Here is an 8,761-nt window from a genome sequence, read left to right as displayed (position 1 = left end):
AATTGCACTACAAACTGCAAGTCACAGTAACTCAGCAACTGGGGTGGGTAATATGATAGTAACTTCTTGGAACTGAAAGGTGAGACGGGCCCCAGAGGTGAAAGTAAAAAGGCAAGAAGGCTTCACAGTGACTGAGAATAAGGGGAGTGAAGGGGAATAGTTAGAGATAGTTTATAGAAGCAGGAATGTAGAACTTGTTAGAAAATAAGGGATGGCAGACACTGTGTCTGGGATAGTGAGGGGAATGATGGCCATAAAGATAAGGGCTTGAGAACAGCCCGAGGACATTTGGCAGGGAGGTGATCAGACGTCCACAGGGCAAGAAGAAACAGGTTTTGGGGGGATGCCCCCCCGAAAGGCCAGGAGTTTACAGCAAAAAGGGTTAGAAGCCTTCGTGAGGAAAACAACAAATCTTCATCCCATGACCCACTATGCACGCGCAAGAGGGGAGGGTCTGCATGCTAACGAACTCTTGGGGGTGTAATAAATATGTATCCGAATTCCGGGAAAACTATTGATTATTTATTAGTTTTGCCTATATCTGTAGCACAATTTTTCTAGATGGGGTGCAAGTTAGGCGGACCTATCCCCATTGCAGCAGGTGTCTGCACAGCACTGAATAAACCGTACCGGCTTTGTAGTATTACTTGGCTTACAGAGTTTGATTCCCCTCCTCTTCTTGCATATGTATAACTTGTCTCTAAAAATATCCTTAAACTGTCACTTTGTGGTGTGCAAACTAGGAGGGGCTACCCCCTTTGCACCCAGCGTGTGTGTGCAGTGCTGTAATAAAAATATATACCTGCTCCATAACTACTTTGTGGTTATAGGTTGAATTCCGCAAGGTTTAGTGCATGGATGGTTGGACTGGGTAATCTTGGAGGTCTTTTCCAACCTTGGTGATTGTATGATTCTGTGAGTTTTGATGCTAAGGATTTTACCTCTCTATTTCTAAGCAAAAGCACAAAACTCTGCTGTGTTCTTTATTGCAAGGTGACAGTTCTTCAGAGGACGTTCCACCAGACTGCCCCTCTGCTGCTGTCTGTAGCATGGCAGCACAATGTGGAGCCCCAGAGCCCCTCATACCTTGAGTCTGCTTGCTCTGGTTCCATCCCTGCCGGTCCAAAGCAGCTGCTCTCAATGAGTGAATGTTCAGTGCTCAGCTGCTCAGCGCAGCTCCTCCACAAGTCACGTTTCCATGCCTCTGGCCTTCTCCTTCTTGCTTCTAAAATGTTCCCAGTAACCCCACCTTGTTCTTGGAACAATGCTCAGGACAGCAGGGCTCAGAAGAGGCACATCTTGCAGCTCTGAACCAGGACCCTTGGCTGTGACGCAGCCTTTCCCACACACAGCTCTCTGGCTGAGCTGGGGATCTTCTGAGGACTGGAAAGGTGACACCCCTGTGAAGCGGGGGCTACTGGCAGCCCCATCCTACCCCTCCTGGTGCCACGTTGACCGCTGGGTATGACCAGTTTGGGAGGAGCACACCCATGCCCTGTTACAGATGGCCAGATGAGTGCCTGACAAGGGTGGAAGAGAGAAGCAATATTTTAGGGAGTCAGGGAGCAGACTTTGGCTTGTCTTTTGCTTCTTAAATGAGGAATTGCAGTTGTTTCCCTTGGGGCCTCTGTTTCAGGGAGTAAGAGCGTCCCTGTAAGGCTGATGGATCTTGTTCAGTGCACCAATGACTGGAATGGAGCAAAGGACCATTTTCTGCAAGACCTTTCTTGTGTTTTCTTCTATCTCTTTCCATGTGGTCCAACAACCAATGGGTTTCTGTACAAGAAGAGAAACTCTTCTAAAAAAACAGGGCAGTTCTTCTCCCAGATGCATGCCCTGGGGATGGTTTAATGTCACAACGCTGAGGGGAGGCAGCCATTTCTCTGCCTCTCTTTATCCCTTCCCTACAAGTTGCCCAGCTGTAGTGTTTTGCTCCTAACCTATGCCAGCACCTCTGAAAAAGCCCTTGTCTTCCCACCAGGGATCTGAAGGAGCAGCGAATTGGAAGGAAAAAGTCTCCTCTCTGTCCCAGGCCCAGCCTCACAATTAGCTGCACTTTTCACATGCTGCAAAATCGTGGGCTTTGATATGCTCTGTGTGTCACCAGAAGAGAGCGCCGCATTGGAAAATGAGGAACTCGAGGTCCCAGGGCTCCAAGGAATGTAGCCACCCCATCTGTCAGAGCCAAGGGGTCTTGGAAGAGCCACCATTGTCCCTCTGCTTTTCTTGAAGGAGATGGCACTGTCTCACTCCTATTATCAGAGTGGGAGGAAGTTCTAATCTATGTATACCTGACAGTGAGATTAATACACAAAGCGTAGATGTTAGCCCTTCCAGTTTATTACAAGTGCTGGTCATTTGGAGAGATTGGGAAGGGAAGATGGGCAATAGAAAAGATAGTTCAGATGTTGATCTTCAAATATTGATCTGGGATGGGTCATCAAAAGTTTTTGGTTCAGTTGATGGCAACAGCGACTGCACAAACTGATTTATAAGTCCAAAAGAGGTCGAGTCAGCTCTCTTTGGAGTGACAGCTCAAATCCAAAAAAGGTCAAGTCAGCTGTCTTTGGAGTGGCAGCTTCTGGCTTTAGAATCTCAGCAGAAACTCCTTTGTTCCCATCTTCTGGGCCTTTCCAGCAGATAAGATGGAGTAGGGAGGTGCCCACCTGCACGATGGTGTCCTTTTTCATGAGATACAATGGTGTCCTTTCTCACTTCTCCCATGCCAAGCTGGAGTTTCTGGTCACAGGCCAGATATTCTGCCACTCCTGAGCACTCTTCTTCTCAAATAGCTCTGAAGACATGCTTTCAAATATAAAATTGTTCACAAAGTGATATTGATTGCCACATGGACACACCCACTTCTCATCTCCTGTATAAGTCAGAATCTTATTGCAAGAAGTGCCTCAGAAAGCAAAGAAAGGTTCAGACAGGCACCCAGGAATGGCACAGACAGGAATTGCACACGTGTTTGTCAGTCTCAGGTGGAGCTCTGCTTCTCTGAGGTACCTCACACCCTGGTCAGCGTGGGCAGGACTGGACAGGACATCCCCCGCCTGGGGAGCTGCACTTTGATTTTTGGTGGCAGACTCTGCATAGATCCAGTCCGCTTGTGTGTCAGCGGCACCGCAGCAGGGGCACTGTAGGTGCGCTCCTTGGGCAGGCTGGTCTCATAGCTCAAAGACCACAGGGCTGCCATTGACGACTGTCACAGGGCTGGGGCTCCACAGTGGGTTCCAAGCTTTGCCTGTGCCTTTTCTGGCACTCCCCCTGTAGTGGGAGCTTTCACCAGGCCGTGTTCTTCTTTGCCACTTGGAGGTCGCGTTGCCTGCACTAGACCCATCTCTGATGCTTTGCTTTTGGTAGAGCATTTTCCCTTCTTCTTATGAGGCTCCTTTTTGTCAGAAGATGTCCCCAGGACCACTGGCAGCTGACTGAAAGGACACAATGGCACTGAGGGCAGGCTGGTCTTCGAGCTCCATGAAGACCATGGGGCTGGTTTTGCTGCCCTTACTCGGCCCAGGTCTGGTGCTTGGCCTTGGGTTCCACGTTAGTTTGGCTGGATGCTTTTCAGGCAGAAGACAGCCCAGAACACCCGTGCCCTCTTAGAGATGGCCTGCTGAATGCCTGAAGAGGTTGGGAGAGAGAACCAGCATTTCCAGGGAGCTCGGCAGCAGATGTCTCTTCTCTGTTTTCCTTCTAGAGAACTTTCAGTTTCTCTAAGAGCAAGAGACGTTTCAAAGGAAATGTGATACCCTGAAAATCAGTTTGGACATGAGACTAGTTTTTAGTCACAATATGGCTTAGAAGGAAAAAATGCAAACTTGTCTATTAAATGCTAAATTGCAGTTATGTTGCTGAGCTACAGATGGCAGCAGTGGGGCGCTCTGACAAACTGGCACCTGGCATGGAAGTGTGTGTGGAGCAAAGATGTGGAACTGAGCTCCTCCGTGCAGAAAAAATGGCATTCATTGATCTTCACTGATGTTTACGGAGATGAAACAGTAAATGTCAGCTTTGGCATCACATAGCAGTAGCATGGAGTATACTGTGAAGAGCTGCAACCTTGTAATAAAGAACAGATAGCAAAGATTTTTGTGCTTTTGGTTAGAAATACAGAGGCAAAATTCTTGGCATCGAAACACATAGAATCATAGAATCACCACGGTTGGAAAAGACCTCCAAGATCATCTGATCCAACCATCCATCTATCACCAATATTCACCACTAAACCATGTCCCTCAGAACGACATCTAAGCTTTTCTTGAAAACCTCCAGAGATGCTGACTCCAGTACCTGCCTGGGCAGCCCATTCAAGCGCTTGACCTCTCTCTCAGAGAAGTTTTTCCTAACATTCCACCTGAAACACCTCTCGTTTCCTACAAGGTTCTTTAATTTCTTCACAAAGGTGTTCAAAATCTTCATCTGTTTCTTCCCTCTCATTTCTTTCTACTGCATAGAAAATCTCTTTTGCTACTTATCTCAGCAGTGCGTGCTCCCCAGCCATCTTGCCTCAGCTTTAGAATAAGGCCTTTGGTTTTGGACATTCTCCCTCTCATTTATTTGGTTTATTAGCTTCAATCTCAGTTAACTTGCATTTCTGTTATTGTAAATAGTAAATTAACTTTCCTCCTTAGATCGCTGCTGCTGCTTTTTCTTCCTTATTATTCCTTTCCCTCTCTGCTCCCTCCCTGCCCCCCTTTTCAAACTGGTGGGCCTGTGGGTGTGCTGTCCCTTAGCATGGACACAGATGGATCCAGAGATAACTCTGTGACAAGGCTTCATGGAAACCTCGTTGCTGCCTTCCAGTACTTGAAGGGAGCTCACAAGCAAGAGGGGGGCTGACTTTTTACATGGGCAGACAGTGATAGGGCTTGAAACTAAAAGAGGGGTAATTAGGTAAGATGGTAGGGAGAAGCAGGCAGCTCAGCACCACACAGCCATTCACCTACTCTCCACAGTGAGATGGGGGACAGAATCCAAATTAAATGTGTAAAACCCATGGGCTGAGATAAAGAGAGTTCAATATGAGAGAAAAGACAGATAATTAATAGTAAGAAAAACAGCAGTAATCATGCTAAAAGAATAAGAATGATGGAAGAATATATGGAATAGGAGATGAAGTGCCATTGCTCACCATCTGCTGACTGCCCAGCCAGTTCATGAGCCCTGTTCTATTGTTCAGCCTGGTGCCATATGGTATGGAATGTCACTTTGGCCAGTCTGGGTCGGCTGACCTAGTTCTGTGCCCTCCCAGCTCCTTGTGCATCCCCAACTCCTCACTTGCAAGGCGGCCTGAAAAGCTGAAAACTCCTTGGCTGAGTGGAAGAACTGCCCAGCAACAGCCAAGGCATCAGCGTGTTATCAACATTATTCTCATACAGAATCCAAGGGACAATACCATGCCTGCTCATAGGAAGAAAATTAGCTCAATCCTCAGCAAAACCAGGACACCCTGATATTTGCCCCAAAGGGATGCAGCACAGCTTCCAGCAGTTAATGCTGTTAATTACTTTTCTTAAGCAGGGAAGTCCTTCCTCTCGGTGAGGAGCTGCAGAGGCACGTGCTGGTCCATCTCTGCTGCAGTTTTGGGGCAGTTCTTTCTTTCATTTCTTCTCCCTTCATGCTACCCTGCAAGCGCTTGAGTCCTTACAGGCCAGAGTCCCTGATCGCTGCAGTCAGAAAGCTCTCCTCATGCCTGATATCAACATTTCCTTTTTGAAGACACTGGCAAGAAACAGCCAGGGGTAGCTGTTCTGTGCTGTCTCAGCTCCATGATGCATCTGGTGTTAAATGCAATTTCTGTGGCATGCTCTGCTTTTCAAGTTCATGACATCTGCTTTCTTATATGCTGGAGGGGCTTTTCTTCCTGGAAGCAATGAGGAGCCCTGGGTGGGCGGTTCTTGGCCCAACTAATTATTTTAATAAGGACAGACAGAGCCAGCCTCCTCCATGGAATTACCCAAGTATAATTTTGGCAACCAAAAAAAAAAAAAAAAAAAAAAAAAAAAAAAAGAGAGTCACAAGATTTAGTAAGAAATACATAGATGGTAGTTTGTTCGGACTGGGAGGTTTGGGTTTTTGTTCCCTTTTTAAAGTAAGACCGAAGTTTTCCTGTTTTCCCACTCTCCTTGTGCCATCTTTTATTTTAAACTTCTACACGTACCCTTTTCCATCTCCACTATGGAAGCTGACTGACATTAAATACAAGAAAGAAATCAGGCAGAGCCTCCTCCCATGGAGCTCATAGTGCTTTAGAGATTTGGGTGAAAGAAAGTGTTGGAAATTCTCCAAGAAACCACAGTTCCTTCAGAAAACTCGTAACACACTTGTTTTCACAGCAGGATCAAAACTCTTGCGAAGAGCTAGGAAGTCTATTCTTTATGGGAATAAAAAAGGTTAAAATGTTTGCAAGAACGCATGAAGGCTTCTATACCAGTAAAAATGAAATCAGTAAGGTTGAAGAAAGTATTTAATGTTAAGTCCTGTATTCATAATTACAAATCTTGCAAATAAGTGAACTCTTCAAAGAAGACAGATAGATGTTTTACAAGATGCAGTTTGCCTCACCCCAAGTCAGACTGAACATACCACAGGCATCCCAACACACAGCAGTCACATGTTCTGCACAGAAGCAGGCATTGGAGCAGCAGGGCACAGCTGTCATGTCCAGCCAGGAATCTCAGATCTGGGAGACGCACGTTCTTGGTAATTCATAAGGAACCTAGATGCAGCCTAAAATGGAAAGAACATGAAAATACAGATACCCTAACATTCAAACATGCAAATGTAGCTACATTTTTCAGTCAATGCACGTCCACATAGTTTCAGTTTTTAATGCTTTTCCTTCCTTCGCCTTTTGACACAGGGATTAGTGTACACTTTTCTCTTAGAAACCAGAGAAGACATACTTAATTCTTCTGATGGAGAGGGATCGGAGAGATGTTTGTGTCCAGGATAACCTCACTAAACCATGCCAGAGTGGCAGTTCCTATGTTGCTTCTGATTTTTTTTCAGTTCTTTAAATGAAATGTTGCTTCTTTTGGGCCACTTCTTAGAAAGCAAAGATCCACTCAAAACGATTGCTACGTTCTTTGGCACCCTGACACTATTGAGGGATGCCAAAGATTTTAAACCCATAGATAATGAGCAACATTCTTGTACCTGAAGAAGATCCTTCTGGATTGAACAGATAACAGATAACAGATTGAATAGATGTGCTAATTGGCACAACTTTTTGCTTAACTGTGCAATATTTCTCTTGTGACTACTTAGGATAAATACAGGATTTAAACATTCTGTAAGACCATCATGATGCTGTTAATTATTCAGTGTTTTAGAGAGAAATATTTCAGTTGATATGTTTTGGTGAAGCATGATGATTGCTTATAAATTGAGACTAAAACTGCCTAATAAAACTGATGCAACTGAGTAGCAGTACAAGGAAGTGGTTATTACAGAAACTTCCCATAAGCAGATGATCACTGTTGATCAGGATGAATCAGTCTAGCTTCTCATTATCACATTTTAGTGCAACTTATGTGACATGGAAAATGTATCCTTTGTTTAATGTATGTTAAAACTTGCTGTGTATGAATTTGGATCACTCTGACCTCACAGAGCTAATGGTCTAGTGGTGAAGTGGCACATCTGGCTTCAAAATATCTCCAGTTTCCCTGTCAGTCTCCAGCAGATGGCACTGTAATTAAACTGTTGCTGCTAGGCGATTTTTTCCCGTGTACTTCAATTTTCTGCACTCCAGGTGATCAATGCTATTCCAAGATACGAGAAAGATTTCACATCAGGAAATTAAGAAAATTAGACCGGTTCACTTGATCTAAATTATTTGTATCATTTAGTGCACTGCAGAACTAAGGGATGACTACATAAAACAGATGCAGTGAAAGTTCTTTGGATGGAAAGGAAGAGGAGTAGCTGCTGGTCAGAAAGTCATTGCTCTTATTCAGATGAATTAGCCCTGTACTTCTTTATTAGAGTTTACCCAGATGTTGAATTCAATACAGTCTCTAACTACCCAGCTTGTAACTTCCTTTCTTTCTTAAGGAAAGTATTGGAAACATTTTGTATTTTCTTCATCGGTGACCGATAGCTGGCCTTTCTGTCCACTTTTTTGGAACACACTTTTTTAACGAAGACAGCAATTTTTTTAAGGAAGAAAATTAGGCATAGAATGTCTTTAAATAAAATATATTTTAAAAATTAGTAATACTTTCAGTCATTTGACTTTTTTTTTTTTAGTAGTAATATAGTAAATATATACTATGTAAAAGTAATTCTGAGGGTAAATGTTCACATATTACTTAACAGAACAGTGACTGCAGAAATAGCATTGCTTATTTTTTAATCTCTTACAATGAATTACCTGGAACATGTGTTTAATTCCCTTTATGTGGATATAAAGAATAATATTTTTGGATATGAACAAATAGCTCGCTCCTAGCAGTTTTTCACTTTGTAATGATTGAAAATGGTACATTTGTCAGAGATGATTATATTTCACAAAACTGTACTGTCATGTAGCCCTACAGAAAGTTAACAATCCCAATTCTTCACAATGCTTTTCCAAGTGATGCAGCCAGAGTCAGTCCATAACCACAGTGTGAATAACCACAGTGAATGAGCACAAAAGAAGTGAGACATTCCAGCGCTTATTGAATAAACCTTGTGATTTTTGTTAAAATTAAAATTGTTCATTATCTTTAGGAACAGAAACAGGAAGGGACTGATACTACTTTTTGAA

Source organism: Lagopus leucura, unplaced genomic scaffold (genome assembly GCF_019238085.1).
Source record: "Lagopus leucura isolate 7727_CA_CO unplaced genomic scaffold, USGS_WTPT01 111-35_obj-0_obj, whole genome shotgun sequence".
Classification (NCBI taxonomy): domain Eukaryota; kingdom Metazoa; phylum Chordata; class Aves; order Galliformes; family Phasianidae; genus Lagopus; species Lagopus leucura.
Note: the sequence above shows the minus strand (reverse complement) of the source record.